The 17199-nt window shown below is 41.8% G+C and overlaps 1 long non-coding RNA gene across 5 annotated transcripts in view; it reads right to left on the bottom strand.

The window, feature by feature from the left end:
* Nucleotides 1-930: 930 nt before the first annotated feature.
* LOC132397904 (uncharacterized) overlaps nt 931-17199 on the bottom strand; it is a 57933-nt gene continuing 41664 nt past the window's right edge. For 2 of the 5 annotated variants that reach the window (XR_009513481.1, XR_009513477.1), the window contains exons 4-6: nt 7352-7482; nt 4152-4417; nt 931-2942 (exon numbers count right to left, since the gene is read on the bottom strand). This is a non-coding gene — a long non-coding RNA (uncharacterized LOC132397904). Of the gene's footprint in view, nt 2943-4151; nt 4418-7351; nt 7483-11246; nt 11776-12228; nt 12328-17199 lie in introns of those variants that run through there. The other 3 variants (XR_009513480.1, XR_009513479.1, XR_009513478.1) reach the window with 3 other exon arrangements.

The raw sequence follows: 17199 nt of genomic DNA, 5'->3' as shown, positions 1-17199 counted from the left end.
CCTCTACCTTCTCACGTCACTCCTCTACCTTCTCACTTCACTCCTCTACCTTCTCACTTCACTCCTGAACTTTTCACTTCACTCCTCTACGTTCTCACTTCACTCCTCTACCTTCTCACTTCACTCCTCCGCCTTCTCACTTCACTCCTCCACCTTCTCACTTCACTCCTCCACCTTCTCACTTCACTCCTGAACTTTTCACTTCACTCCTCCACCTTCTCACTTCACTCCTCCACCTTCTCACTTCACTCCTCCACCTTCTCACTGCACTCCTCTACCTTCTCACTGTACTCCTCCACCTTCTCACTTCACTCCTCTACCTTCTCACTTCACTCCACCACCTTCTCACTGCACTCCTGAACTTTTCACTTCACTCCTCTACGTTCTCACTTCACTCCTCCACCTTCTCACTTCACTCCTGAACTTTTCACTTCACTCCTCTACCTTCTCACTGTACTCCTCCACCTTCTCACTTCACTCCTCTACCTTCTCACTTCACTCCACCACCTTCTCACTGCACTCCTGAACTTTTCACTTCACTCCTCTACGTTCTCACTTCACTCCTCCACCTTCTCACTTCACTCCTCCACCTTCTCACTTCACTCCTGAACTTTTCACTTCACTCCTCTACCTTCTCACTGTACTCCTCCACCTTTTCACTTCACTCCTCTACCTTCTCACTTCACTCCTCCACCTTCTCACTGTACTCCTCCACCTTCTCACTGTACTCCTCCACCTTTTCACTTCACTCCTCTACCTTCTAACTTCACTCCACCACCTTCTCACTTCACTCCTCCACCTTCTCACTGTACTCCTCCACCTTTTCACTTCACTCCTCTACCTTCTAACTTCACTCCACCACCTTCTCACTTCACTCCTGAACTTTTCACATCACTCCTCTACCTTCTCACTTCACTCCTCTACCTTCTCACTTCACTCCTCTACCTTCTCACTTCACTCCTCTACCTTGTCATTGCACTCCTTCACCTTCAGAGAAAGCAGGTACAGGATTCTGTTTTGGATGATCAGCCATGATCATTCTGAATGGCGGTACAGGTTCGAAGGGCTGAATGGCCTACTTCTGTGTTTCTATGTTTCGCACTGCACCCCTCACACAGCTCTTCTGTGAAGAGTGTTAGGAACACCAAGTTTCTGGAAGTGCATATAATGGACAATCTCACCTGGTCCCTCAAATCTACCTCTTTAATCAAGAAAGCACCGCAGCGTCTTCACTTCCTGAGGATACTGAGGCAAATGAGGCTTCCACCATCCCCCCTGACCTCAGCCCTAATCTAGCCAATTTTTGTAGGAGTGCCACCAAGAGTGTCCTGACCAGCTACGTCACTGTCTAGTACGGGAATTATAAATCATTTGACCACAGCACCCTACAACAGATTGCAAGGACTGCTGAGAGAAACAATGGGGCCTCATCTTCAGCCATTAGAGAAATTTATTAGAAGCGCTGTGTACACAGGGCGCTTATCATTGTTAAGGATCAGTCCTATTGGTCCCCTTTGAACCCCTAACATCAGGCAGAAGATACTATAGCATTAGGTCAAGGACTTTTCAGATGGGAAGCAGCATCTTCCCCCGGGACATAAGACTACTGAACTCCCAGCCACTCCCCCGGTCTCATCACTCATGAAGTGCCAGTAGCGTTATACTGTTTACTCCTTAACTTGTGTCATAAATGCACTTCTGCTAAATATCAATCTTTTGGAATAGGTTTTATTATTTGTTAATTTACTAGTGAATAATATTACTTTATGTGTTGTGTGTGAGTTATATGTACTGTGTTGTGCACTTTGTTCCAGAGGAATGTTGTTTTGTTTGATGGTATATAGTTGAATAACAATAAACTTGAACATGCCTGTCTCCAGCTATGGACAGCTCCTTACTCTGTAGGCCCTGCATTTTGGAGGCTGGTATCCTCCATTTTTTTGACAGTATACATGTGTATGGTTGAATGATAATATATTTGAACTTACAGTATATCATGTTCAGAAATACACAAACTGAATTTGAGAATAAAACACACAATGCTGGTAAGGCTCAGCAGGTCCAACGGCATATGTGGAGAGCTAAGTACAGATAAAGTTTTAAGTTTATAATATTTCACTACAATTTGTAAAGGTTTGGACCAATAAGCTATATGTTACAAAGAATGAGGCTGTAAAGTACTTATTAACAATAAATATGCAAATAAGAAGTCCTGTTGGAATATCCTCATTAACACCATTTTTAAAGTTTTAATCTATTTCAAAAGCACATTCATCTCAAGCAGATAAATATCTCATCCACACTTGCTATTATGACAACATTATTGTCATGTTTTTAATCCACTATGTAGTGAGATGTGAATGGTGATCAAATTTCCTAAGAGAATAACTAATAACATTAACACATGGAAGAGAAGTAATCAATTATAATAGATGCTTAGCTAATTAGCTCTCTGGAGACAGAAGAGACTGTAGATGCTGGAATCTGAAGCAACTAACTGGAGGAGCTCGGCATCAGAGGGTGAGGGGGTGGGGAAAGGGGTTGTCAGCATTTTGGGTTGAAATTTGATTTTGGGTCCTGGTGTAGGACGTCAACCTGAAATTTGAACAATTTCTAAGGTGCTTCTTGACCCAGCAGGTAATATTTGTCTTTCCCATGCATGCGTGCGCACACACTACTCTCTCTTTCTCTCTCTCTCACACACACACACACACACACACACACACATACACACACACACCACCCCCCTCCCCCAGCTTTCTCTGTAAGAAAGTTTCTATGTTCTTCCCATGTACTTGTGGTTTCCCTCCAGCTGCTCCAGTTTCTTCCCACAGTCCAAAGAGATACTGGTTAGTAGATACAAACATGAGGAAGTCTGCAGATGCTGGAAATTCAAACAACACACACAAATTGCTGGTGGAATGAAGCAGGCCAGGCAGCATCTATAGGAAGAAATACAGACAACGTTTCAGACCGAGACCCTTCGTCAGGACTAACTGAAAGAAGAGATAGTAGGAGATATGAAAGTAGGAGGGGGAGGGGGAAATCGGAAATGATAGGAGAAGACAGGAGGGGGAGGGATGAAGCTAAGAGATGGAAAGGTGATTGGTGAAAGGGATACAGAGCTGGAGAAGGGAGAGGATCATGGGACAGGAGGCCTAGGGAGAAAGAAAGTGGGAGGGGAGCATCAGAGGGAGATGGAGAACAGGCAAGGAGTGATTGTGAGAAGGGCAGAGTGAGAAAAAAGAGAGAGAAGAAAAAAAGGGGCATAATAAATAAATGAGGGATGAGTTAAGAAGGGGAGGAGGGGCATTAATGGAAGTTAGAGAAGTCAATGTTCATGCCATCAGGTTGGAGGCTACCCAGACAGAATATAACGTGTTGTTCTTCAAACCTGAGTGTGGCTTCATCTTGACAGTAGAGGAGGCCATGGATAGACATATCAGAATGGGAATGGGACGTGGAATTAAAATGTGTGGTCACTGGGAGATCCTGCTTTCTCTGGCGGACCGAGCGTAGGTGTTCAGCGAAATGGTCTCCCAGTCTGCATCAGGTCTCACCAATATATAAAAGGCCACACCGGGAGCACCCGACGCAGTATACCACACCAGCCGACTCACAGGTGAAGTGTCACCTCACCTGGAAGGACTGTCTGGGGCCCTGAATGTGGTGAGGGAGGAAGTGAAAGGGCAGGTGTAGATAAATTATCCATTCTAAGTTGTCCTGTCATTAGGCTATGGCTAAATAGGTGGGCTGCTGGGCAGCATAGTTTGGTAGTCCAGAGGGGCCTGTTCTGCACTTTATTCCTAAAAAAATACTGTCAGACATGAAGATAGAAAGCCAGATAGTATGTACCACCTGGCTCAAGAATAAGAATCTACCTTCTTATTCTGTCTTCTTCCCCCCTTCTTTTCCAGCCCTAATGAAGAGTCTCAGCCTGAATCATGGACTCCCAAGTTCTGCATCAGTTCTGCACAAGGACACCCAAGACCCTTTGCATCTCAGATTTTTGTGTTTTCTCCCCACTTAGAAAGTAGTGTGACATTCATTTCTACTACCTAAGTATATGACCGTGCATTTGCCAACATTGTATTTCATTTGCCGCCTCCTTGCCCATTCTCCTAATCCATCTAATTCCTTCTGCAGCCTACCTGCTTCCTCAACAATGCTTGCCCCTCCACCAATCTTCATGTCATCTGCCTGATGATAAGATGTACATGGATTCTAGGGATATGGAGGGCAATGATCCAGTCGCAGGTCGATGGGAGTAGGCAGTTTAAGTGTTTTTGGCATGGATTAGATGAGCCAAGTGCATGTTGCTGTGCTGTACTCTATGGCCATGACTCTATGACGAGGCCCTTTGTAAGCATTTTCCTCAGAGCCCAATTCCATCTGCCTTCCTCATTTACCTACATGCCTAGAAATAAGAACAGAAGTCATTAGGAGGTAGACTTAGCTATTCATCCACACAAGCTACAGTCACCCCTCCCACCACTGGCATTGTGTTAACTTCTCTCTCTCATTGTTTAGGAGATACAAGAGCCTAAAAGCATAGTGTCAAGGGCAGCTTCTATATGACTGTTATTCAACTATTGAATGGTCCTCTTGTATGATAAGATGGATCCTTGGCCTCACAATCTGTCTTTTTATGATTTTGCAATTTATCATTTACCTACATTGCACCTTTTCAGCAGCTTTTACACTTCACTCTGCATGGTTATTGTTCTGGTTCAATGCCCTGTGACAGAGGTGTGTAAGATGATGAGAGGCATTGATCGTGTGGATGGTCAGAGGTATTTTCCTAGGGCTGATATGGCTAGCATGAGAGGGCATAGTTTTAAGGTGCTTGGAAGTAGGTACAGAGAAGATGCCAGGGGTAAGTTTTTTACGCAGAGTTTGGTGAGTGTGTGGAATGGGCTGATGGCAATGATGGTGGAGACGGATACGATAGAGTCTTTTAAGAGATTCCTGGGCAGGTACATGGAGCTCAGAAAAATAGAGGGCTATGTGTAACCCTAGGTAATTTCTACAGTAAGGACATGTGTGGCACAGTTTTGTGGGCCAAAGGGTCTGTATTGCGCTGTAGGCTTTCTATGTTTCTATGTAATGGTTTGATCTGTATGAAAAGTATGCAAGACAAGTTTTTCACTGAACCTCAGCACATGTGACAATAATAAACTAATATCAATACCATGGAACCTCCCTCAGTAAAGCAGCCAGAATAATCAAAGATCCATCTGCCCCAGACATTCTCTTTTCTCCTCTTCCCCTTCGGGCAGAAAATACGAAATACAAAAGTGAAATTTAAGAGACTGCTAGACAGGTAAATGGAGGAATTTAAGTGGGGGGGGGGGGTTTATATGGGAGGCAGGGTTTGTGGGCCGAAGAGCCTGTACTGTGCTGTACTGTTCTATGTTCTATATTCAAAACAGGTACCACCAGGCTCAAGGACAGCTTCTATCCTGCTGTTATAAATTTCAAAGTTCAAGGTAAATTTATTATTGAAGTATCTATCTGTCACCATAGACTTACCTCAGATCCACTTTCTTGTGGGCAATCACATTAAATACAAAGAAACAAAAAAATGTAGCAAATATAAAGAAGATGAGATGAAGAGCTCTTGAAATTGAGTCAATTGGTTGTGGGAACAGTTCAGTGAGATGGTGAGTGAATTTGAGTGAAGTTATCGCATCTGGTTCAAGAGTCTGATAGTTGAGGGGCAATAACTGTACCTGAACCAGGTGGTGTGGGTCCTGAGGCTCCTGTACCTCCTTCCTGATGGCAATAGTGAGAAGAGAGAATGGCCTTGAATGGATTTATAGTATAATAATAATGAACTCTTGATCTCTTCATCTGTATTGTCATGGTCGTTGCATTTTATTTGCCTGTCTGCACTGAATTTTAACATTATGCCCTACTCTGTAGTCTAATTATTCCTTTTCAATTTGTACTACCTCAGATTTTACTTATGTATGGAATAATCAGTCTGGAGGACATGCAAACTAAATTTTTCACTCTAACAAGATACATTTGACAATAATAAACTATTAACCAATATGGTCTTGCTGATTTATCCCAGGACTCATCTTTCCTTTTGCACTAGTCTGCCACAGACGTCAATTCCCCCCATAGTTTAAATATTTATCCTTTATATATATGCTGGGTCTTTACAAGACATTAGTCAGACTCCAGTTGGAATATTGAGAGCAGTTTCGGGTCCCTAATCTAAGATGTGCTGACATTGGAGAGGGTCCAGAGGAGGTTCATGAGAATAAATCCAGGATTGAAAGGTTAAGTTAAGACAAGCATTTGATGCTTCTGGTTCTTATGCTCACTGGAGTGTAGAAGAATGGGGGGTGTGTGTATCTACTGAAACCTATTGGGTATAGAAAGGCCTAGACAGAGTGGATGTGGAGAGCATGTACATTATGGTGGGGGATTTTAGGACCAGAGTGACTGCCACTGGGTAGAAAATACTAGAGATTCATCACCCTCTGCAGGAAGACAATGATTGTTTAATAATTAAATATGTAATTAATAGGCATCCTGCATATTACAGAATATATACCATGTGTTCTCTTTGTATCTGAGATGATATGTGTGTGATTGAAATTCCATTTGAAAACCAAAGTAATAACATGCTTGTGTTAGAAATAGCAAAATGTCATATCAAAGTACATAGAGTAGCTTTATAAATTGTGACAAATTCTGTGAAGTATGGAAGGAGACGATTTTTTGAAAATTTACCAAGCAGATATGTCATCATTTACCCTCTGATCTCACTATATTTAAATTAATAACAGCTTTTCCTATTTTTAACATCTGCTTACTTTTCTGAACAAGATTATGGATTTAAACCTCAAATATCACAAGACTCTTTTTGGATGAAATGATTATGCAGCTTGTTGAGCCGTAGCTTCAGAACTCCAGCAACCAGAGTTTAATCGTGACCTCCGGTGCTGCCTCTGTGGAGTTTGCAGGATCTCTCTGTGACAGCACTGGTTTCCTGTCATTGCTCTGTTTTTTTTTCACACACATCGGTATGTTAACTGATTGCTGCAAGTTTCCCTGAGCATGCAGGGGTACAAACTTGGCGGGGGGAAAGCAGGTCGATGTGATTAGACAGTGTAAGATCATTAGACCATAAGACTAGAAGCAGAATTAGGCCATTTGTCCCATTGAGTCTTCTCTACCATTCCATCATGGCTGATTTATTATCCCTCTCAATCGTATTCCCCTGCCTTTTCCCCATAACCTTTGACACCCTGACAAATCAAGAACTGGTCAACCTCTACTTTAAGCATACCCAAGACTTCACAGTTATCTGTGACAATGAATTCCACAGACTCACCACCCTCTGGGGAACAAAATTCCTCTTCACCTCTGTTCTAAAGGGATGTCCTTGTATTCTGAGGTTGTGCCCTCCAATCCTCTTCTCTCCCTCTATTGGAAATGTCCTCTCCGTGTGCACTCTATCTTGGCCTTTCAGGTTGTTGAGGACAAAAATGATGTTTAGTTGGGATTAGTATAAATAGGTACTTGATGGTATAATAAACTCGTAGGGTTGAAGGGCCTCTTTCGATGCTCTATGACTTTACGACTTTGACTATTCAACTGGCAAGCCAAATAATTGCAAAAACAGTCTTTAGATTTTTATTTTGAGATACAACACAGTAACAGGCCCTTCCAGCCGAACAAGGCAGCAGTGGCCAACTACACCCAAGTAACTGATTGACTGGCTAACCCGTGTATCTTTTTTGGAACTTAAGAGGAAACCAGAGCACCAGGAGGAAACTCAAGTGATCAAGGAGAGAATATACAAACTCCTGACTGGATCAGTGCTCACTTATTGATCTTGTTATGGTTAGTATTCTATAGATTTGATGTGTATGCCCACTGCAAAATGAATCTCAGGTAACATATGGTGACATACAGAATATGGACTTTGATAACAAATTTACAAACGTACTTTGAACTTTGACAGCAGCTGGAATCACAGGTCACAGGTGCTGTGATAGCATTACGATAAACACTATGCTACCACTCCACACTATGATTTGATTGGAAAAGAAAGAATCTGCTACTTCTCTAGATAGTTAGTCAAAGATAAAAACTCAGCTTCTGTCTTGCACTTGGTTTTGTTCAATATAGAACATCGAGCACAGAATATTAATCTGCTCCAAGATCTATCCAACCCTTCTCTCCATATAGCTCTCCATTTTTCTATCATCTCTGTGCCTACTTAAGAGTCTCTTAAATTGCCCAATACAATGGGAGGTCAGGGCCTAATGTCTGCAAGTCCACTGGAAGCCAAAGAAGATGGCCTGTTCTGTGACCTTGTATATGTGTGTATATGTGGGTGGGAGGGAGGGAGAAACAGGGGCATGTTATGCTGTTGTTTTGTTGTTTGGCATGTTCTGTCTTTTTGTGTTCTGTGCTGTGCAGCCAAGCATGGTAGGCATGTTATGTTGTCATCGGAATGTGTGACGACAGGTGCAGACTGCTCCCAGCATATTGCTACGTGTATTGGTTGTTAGTTCATTGTACATTTTGATGTACCTGGGATAAGTAAATCTGAATCTGAGTTTGCCTCTACTACCAGCCCTGGCAGTGAGTGCCATGTCTCTTTGTAAAAACTCAGAATTCACCCCAATAAGCCAGGTTTTGTTGGTGTTTTCTAAAGCGTTGGCCAGAAGGACTGTATATAGGTCTGACCATCCAAATGGACCAGGTAAAGGTGAGGGATGTACTATTTTATTAACTGTTGCATTTGATATCAAAGAAGACCTTTCTCCTGCAAATGGTTTCTACCTGAATACACAACTTGCAAGGACTCTATTGGTCCCAAGCTGACTGAGTTTGGAGCGTATTTGTTCCACTGTGGCTCAGTGATCCCAAAAATTCAATGGAGAGCAGTTTCCACTATTTATTTAATTTAACTTTACGTATATAATTTAACTGTAATTTACAGCTTTTATTATTATGCTTTGCAATGTACTCCTGCCAGGTAACAACAAATTAAGTGACACATGCCAATGATATTAAACACAATTCTGATTCTATCAACACACACAAAATGCTGGAGGAACTCAGCAGGCCAGGCAGCATCTATGGAAAAAAAGCACATTCAGGATTTCCATAGACTGTTGAGTTCCTCCAGCACTTTGTGTGGGTTGCTCAGATTTCCAGCATTTGCAGATTTTCTCTGCTTTGTGATTAGATTCTATCAATTTGTGTCACTCCTTTGAGGGATAAGACCAAAAGATTTAAGAGTAGAATTAGGCAATTGGCCCATTGAGTCTGCTCTGCTATTTCATCATACCTGATCCAATTTTCTTCTCAGCTCCGATCTCCTGCCTCTTCCCCATATCCCTTCATGCCCTGACCAATTAAGAATCTTCTGCCCTATATATACATAAAGACTTGGCCTCCACAGCTGCCTGGGGCAAGTAATTCCACAGGTTCACCACTCTCTAGCTAAATAAACTCCGCCTCATCTCCTTTCTAAAAGGACACCCTTCTATTCTGACGCTGTGTCCTCTGGTCTTGGACACTCCCACCCTAGGAAACATCCTTTCCACATCCACTCTGTCAAGGCCTTTCACCATTTGATAGGTTTCAATGAGGTTACCTCTTTATTCTTTTGAATCCTAGTGAATATAGGACCAGAGCCATCAAATGCTCTTCATATGACACTCTGTTCAATCCTGATATCATTTTCATGAAACTCCTTGGAACCCTGTCCAGTTTCAGCACATCCTTTCTAAGATAAAAGGCTCAAAACTCCTCACAATACTCCAAGTGAGACCTCATCAGTGCTTTATAAAGCCTCAACATTATTGATCTATGGACACGGTCCCCAAGAACCCCCTGTTCCTCCACACTCAGCAGATACTTGTCTTTAATCTTGTTTTCTGCATCCAGTATTTTTATCGCTGAGCAACCTGTCATAGTTGTACAAAATGCTGGATGTTCATGTGAGCTTGTAGTCCAGTCAGAGGTAAAAACTGCCAGGCAAACCAAACAAAACAAACATTAACAAGTGAAGAAAAGCTCCAGGGACACTGTTACAAATGTATAAATCTCTTATCAATGCATTATGTTTGGCTTTAGGCAATCCTATTGGAAATTGTTATTTTTATATAAGTAACAGCAGATCATGGAAGCAACCACTAACACTCTTTTGACTATTTTCTTTCTAGTTAAATCATGCAGATCCTATGGCCAGGAAGTTCTTCCTGTATGATTTTTGAAAGCTTGTTTATTTGTGTGTGTGTGTGTGTGTGTGTGTGTGTGGAAATTTGATAAGTAGTCCCAAATCCCACAGTAAATTATTCGTGGCTAAATCGAGTTTCTGTGACAACTCTTCAGTTTGGATTTTTTAACTGTTAAGGGGATGCCCTCATAGTAACTAAATTAGAGTTCGGTAAAACTTTGACCTTTGAGCTGCGGACCATCAGAATATAACATTTTAAGCCGGGTTAGAAACATCAGCCTGTGTATTTGAGACACAGCACAGAATTGGCCCTTCTTGCCACCCAGCAATCTCCTAATTTAACCCTAACCTAATCATGGGACAATTTACAATGACCAATTTACCTACCAACTGGTATCTTTTGGACTGTGGGAGGAAACCAGACCACTCAGAGGAAACCCACACAGTCACAGGGCGAACGTACAAACTCCTTAGAGGAAGCGCAGGAATTGAACCCGAGTCACTAGTACAGTAAAGTACTGTGCTAACCACTATGCCATCATATGTAAGAGCAAGGACATTCATTCCAGGATCTAGGAACAGGTTCCTCAGGGTTGTGTTGCAGTAACAGCTAAGGTTCAATATTTCAGACCTAAAATTCACAAACAACACACTTTTTGGCCTAAAAGCAGCTTCTACCCTACTTTCTTTAGACTTGAACAGCTCTTCCATAAAATAAAATGTAAACACTTGATTTCAAAGTCTACCTCATTGCAGGATTGCACCTTATCTGTCTACCTGCCCTGCACTTTCTCAGTAACTTCATATTCAAAGTTCAAAGTAATTTTATTATCAAAGTACATATATGTCACCATGTACAACTCTGAGCTTCATTTTCTTGTGGACATTCTCTATAAATCTATAGAATAATAATTATAACTAAATCAATGGAAGACTGCACCAACTAGGGCATTCAACCAGAGTTCAGAAGACCACAAATTGAGCAAAAAAAGAGAAATAAATATAATAATAAATAAATGAAAAGCTTCAAAGGTTTATTTTCTTGTCAAAGTATGCACATGCAATACAACTCTGATAATTGTCTTCCCCAGATAGCCATGAAATATAGTAAAACCATGGAGTTTGTTGAAAGAAAAGACATCAGCTTCCGCCAGCATGAAAAAGAAAAAGAAACAAAACTTGCAAACCCCAATACTCCTCCCCCCCACACACAAGAAACTAACAGATCGCCCATGTAAAAAATAGAAGCTGGAACATCAAAAGTCCCAAACCCCCAGTGCTCTGCCTTACCAAAAAAAAACTGTGTCGATAATGAAAACCAACCCCCTCACAAAAAAGTGACAATAACATCAAACCCAAATGAGATATAAAAATTAAGAATATGAGAGGAAGATTCCTTGAAGGTGACCCTATCGATTGTGGGCATACTTCTGTGATTTGGCAAGTGAAGTTGAGCGAAGCTATCCCTCTTGGTTCAAGAGCCCAATGGTTGAAGGGTAGTAACTGTTCCTGAATCAGGTGGTGTGAGTCCTGAAGTTCCTGTACCTTCTTCATGATGGCTACAGAATTGAGAATGTTATTAGAACATGGCATGTAAAACAGTACAGCACAGGAACAGGCACTTTGCCCCATAATTTTGTGCAGAACCAATTAACCATATGGCTAACTAAACTAATCTCTTCTCTTTATATGCTGCCCAATCCTTATGTGTTCCTCATATTCATGTGCCTATCAAAACATCTCCTTAATGTCCCTAAGGACATCTGTGTCCACCAGCACTCCAGGCAGTGCATTCCAAGCACCCACCACTCTCAGTGCCATAAAACCTTACCCTTCACATCTCCTCTTAAGTTAAATGCATATCTTTTGGTGTTAGACATTTCAACCATGGATTCTTCCAGACATTCTGTATTTGGTTATTGTGTGTTTTTCAATTGAATGTACTTGATCTGTCTGAAAAAGCATTTCACTCTATTTCAGTATATATGACAAAAAAACAATAAACCATTTACCAATTAGCAATTGCAAAATTCAGTAGCAGCAGAACTATTAATTGAAAACATTCCGGGCATCAGTGTGTCCAAGCTTTTTCATGCTGGGAGTCTGCAGAGCTACAAAGTTCAAAGTCAATTTTATTATCAAAGTACGTATATGTCATCATATGCAACCCAAAGTTTCATTGTCTTGTGGATGTTCTCAACAAATTCTGTAGAATAGTAACTGTAAGAGTCAATGCACGACGGCCCAACTAGGGTTCAACCAGAATGCAAAAGACAACAAACTGTGCAGTTGTCTACAGCCCATGGGACAGTACCAAGGATCACCTGTGTCATCCTGTCAAATTTAAATTCCAAATCAGATTTATTATCTCGGACATATATGACATGAAATTTATTGTTTTGCATTATCAGTATAAAACAAAGACATAAATTTACAATAAATTACAAAATGATTATTGCCAGAATATGTGGTGATACTTGCAGGCTGCCCTCAGCACATTATTGGTTTTGCTGGTTGTTAACACAGTCAATGTGTCTTTCAGAGTACATATGACAAATAAACCTGAACCTTGAAATAAATAAATAATGCAAAACGAAAAGGCATACCAAGGCAGAGCTAAGTAGTCACAGTATATCATAAAACATGTGATAAAATACACGATGAACATATAAACCATAATAAAACATATAAAACACATGATAAAAACATACCGTAAAACGTCATAAATCATATGATAACTGAGGAGGACACTCGGTTAGTTGGGGACAACCACAGGTGTTGTGTCTCGGCTGTCTAAATAATACGCAAGCCAGGTCAGTACAGCATGGAGGGCAAGCTGTTGCCCATGCAGCAGGCTCTTCACCTCCATGCAGCTGATAAACCCAAGGGAATGGCAGAAGCCAATACAGTTTGCCACCAGCAGCATCGCAGGAACTGTCAATCAGCATTATACTCAGTGTTGGTGGGCCTTAAGGACTCCAGCTTTGGATCTTTCCTCAGGTTTTACTCCTGAAGCCTTCCCTATGAGTGGCAGCAGAGGTCTGGCATCAGAGTTTTCCTTCACCTAGATGAGCTACCAGCCACGGCTAATGAACTCCATCTGCCTGAAGTGACTGGTTTAAGGCGCCTGTAGCCCGCCTTTCCCCTTCTCCCGTCAGTAGGAATGGTTCTGCTGGGCTCAGTGGCTAAGGCAGATGTAAAGGCCTGGAGATGGACTTGATTGTCAGAGGCTATTTGAGATGCACTGTATTGGGAGCATTTAATAGGTAGTGGGAAGCATAAAACTTGTGATAAAGTATAAAACTGTCTATTTCTGCTGTTGATCTTTTAGGAAAAAGAAGTTTACAATTGCGATTGTAGCTACCAGGCTTAAGGAGCAAACACAAGGAAATCTGCAGATGCTGGAAATTCAAGCAACACACACAAAATGCTCATGGAACACAGCAGACCAGGCAGCATCTATGAGAAGCACTGTCGATGTTTCGGGCCGAGACCCTTCGTCAGAACTAACTGAAAGGAAAGATAGTAAGAGATTTGAAAGTAGTGGGGGGAGGGGGAAATGCAAAATGATAGAAGACCGGAGGGGGTGGGATGAAGCTAAGAGCTGGAAAGGTGATTGGTGAAAGTGATACAGACCTGGAGAAGGGAAAGGATCGTGGGACAGGAGGCCTCGGGAGAAAGAAAGGGGGAGGGGAGCACCAGAGGGAGATGGAGAACAGGCAGAGTGATGGGCAGAGAGAGAGAAAAATAAACAACTAAATATATCAGGGATGGGGTAAGAAGGGCAGGAGGGGCATCAACAGAAATTAGAGAAGTCAATGTTCATGCCGTCAGGTTGGAGGCTACCCAGCCAGTAACCAGGCTTAACTATAGAATGGTTCCCTAGTATGATAAAATAGACTCTTGATCTCACCAATTATTCTGATATGATCCTGCACTTTAATATTTCTTGGCACTGCACTTTCTCTTTACCTGCTACACTTTATTCTGCATTGTTACTGTCTTAACTTCTTCTATCTCAATGCACTGATTTGATCTCTATGAACAGTATGCAAGTCTAGCTTTTCCCTTTCTCTTGGTACTTATTACAATAATAACCCAATTCCAGTTCCATCAGTGTGCTTCGGATGAGAGTAGAACAGAGAACAGAGTAGATCAGGTAAACTGCATCAACAGCCTCAAACAGCACACACAAAATGAGTGAAGGCAAGTGCAGGGATTATTTGTATACCTGTAGAAAACACAGGTGGTGAAGCCACATATAAATCATGAGGGACATGGACAGGGTGAATGCACACACTTATTATTTTTACCAGAGAAAGGGAATCTGTTATCATATTTTATTTATTTCAATAGGTGAGCACAGTGGAATAACATTAGTGACACTATTGCAATGCCAGCAACCCAGCTTCAATTCTGTCCTTGCCTGTAAGAAGTTTGTACGTTCTCCCTATGATGTTGTGGGTTTCCTCCAAGTACTCTAGTTTTCTCCAACATATTGTAGATGTTCAGGTTAGTAGGTTAATTGTTCAATGGGTAATTGGGCAGTGTAGGTTCGATGGGGTTGGAATGGCCCTGTTACCACACTTATCTCTAAATGAGTAAATATAATCGCTAGAGTATGTACTGTAGGTTTAAAGGGAGAAGGAAATGATTTACAAGGGATCTGAGGAACAACTTCTTCTCAGCATGAGGGGTATGCACACAGAATGAGCTACAGACAGCTGCAAAAGCAACATTGAAAAGACAGATGGAGAAACATATGGATAGGTAAGTTTAGAGGGATTTGGGTAAATGCAGATAAATGAGAACAGCATAGATGAGCATTATGGTTGCCATGGGGAAGATGGGCTGAAGGACTTGTTTCTGTACCATAATAATAATAATGATGAATAAGAACTAAAATGACAAATCTCAGAAAACACTATATATACTCAAACTGTCACACAGGGACAGGAGGCTCGACCCAAGTGCAGGATGCAGGCACTGAAGTACTAGGGGCAGGACAGGAATAACTAAAGGATAGAACCAGATGGGAAGACCAGGGCATGTGAAAGAGACGGGGCATCCTAGGTAACCCTGGGGTCCAGAGAGAGTTTGTGGCTAGGCTGTGTCCCGGAGTCCATGGCTAGGCAGGGAAGCCCCCTGGGCAGCTGCATAACTCCTGGGCAGGGGCACCTCTCAGGCAGGAACAAGGAGGCCCAGGCAAGACATAGAACATCTGGGCAGGTGTGGGCACAACCCGTAGGGAACAAGGAGTAGGAAGGGGCAGAGAACTCAGGGTGGGCCACATACTCCTGGGCAGGGCTACCTCCCAGGCAGGAACACAGAGGCCCGGGCAAGACACAGGACACCTGGGCAGGTGTTGGCACAACCCATCAGAGGTATGGGGTAGGAAGTGGACAGAGTACCCCCCCCCCCACCAGGCAATGGCAGTCTGGTCTGCCACCCAACAGAGGCAAGAGATAAGAAGGGAACTTGGTCTGGGGTGACTCCAAAGCTGACTCACAGAACTTAAGGATGAAGCTGTGGGGCCTCTAAGCTGGGATGACCAGAACAAACAGAACCGATCAGACAAAACACCTCAGAACATGGCAAACCAGCTCATACAGGACAACCCCACAACTAGGTTCGGTCCCAGCGTCCCTTATATCCACCTGCCAGCTGATAGGCAACAGGTGCACCTTCTTAAGTCAAGATGATCCTATTTGGCTTAAGGATGACAGGAGGGACGGCTGCAAGACCCAGAGTCCGGAGTCCATGGACTGGATCAAGACCCGGAATGCAGGCTCCGGACCGGACCATAACACAAACACACTTAGGTTAATGCTACTTAGGACAGAAGTGGAAGAGGAATAACAGACGTCAAACATTTCCACAACAGTCAGATAAAACTAAGAATATATTTTTTCAATAAAGACAGGTTTTGCACTCTATGCAAGCATGTGCAATTCTGATAAGAAGTACCACTAAATTTAAATGAAAGCACAATCCAGAAACATGAAGAAATTATTACTACTGAACAGAATGTTAACCAATGGAAGAGTATGACCCTTCATGATCTGTACTCAGGTTTCACCAGCTTGAGCTGGTAAAAATAAATAATAATAGCTATTTATAGAGCACTTTTCATAGAGACAATTTAGTTTAAAGTGCTTTATAATGGGATAAGATGCAAACATAAAAATAAAAGATAAAAAGATGTTAGCTAAAAGCAAGGTTAAATAAATAGATTTTGACCTGGCTTTTAAAAGTGTCAACTGAATCTGCATCTCTTAGAGTTTTCGGTATTGAGTTCCACAGTTTAGGAGTATAGTTCAAAAAAGCTGAAGTGCCAATTATCTATTAAGGAAGATTGTTTAAATTTAAGAGACTGATGGAAGAAGACCTGAGAGCTCGAGCAAGATTTTAAAATGAAAGCAATTCTGTGATGTACTCCAGACCCAGACCATTAAGAGTGTTAAAAGCAAGTAAGAGAACTTTAAAATCAATTCTAAAATATACAGGGAACCAATGCAGAGTGTTTAAGGCAGCCCTAATGCATGCTTCATCCTGGTTTTAGTTAAAATCTAGTAGTGGTGTTTTGATTAAGTTGAATTTGGCAATAGTTTGCTTTGGAAGACCAGTAATAAGTGTACTGCATTAATACTAGTCTCTTTGATATAAGGCATGAAGTCGTTTTTCAGCATCATTTCACGACAAAAACGGGCATACCTTTGCAATATTTTTCAAGTGTAGAAATACTGCTCTAGTCATTTTCTTTATATGGGATTTAAAAAAAAAATCAAACTTGAATCAAGGATGACACCCTGGCTTGTTAGTTCTAAAATACTCAATAACTCCACAAGTCTATAACCACCTTTCAGAACATCCCCATTTAATCAGTAAGGACATCTCTCACTTCAATTTTCTATCTGTCAACCTTGACAACTCTGTTCTACACTTAGCCAAATGCATTCTCTCTGCCTCTCAACCCTCCACCT

This window comes from Hypanus sabinus, chromosome 8 (genome assembly GCF_030144855.1).
Source record: "Hypanus sabinus isolate sHypSab1 chromosome 8, sHypSab1.hap1, whole genome shotgun sequence".
NCBI lineage: Eukaryota > Metazoa > Chordata > Chondrichthyes > Myliobatiformes > Dasyatidae > Hypanus > Hypanus sabinus.
Note: the sequence above shows the minus strand (reverse complement) of the source record. Positions and strands in the feature narration are given on the sequence as shown.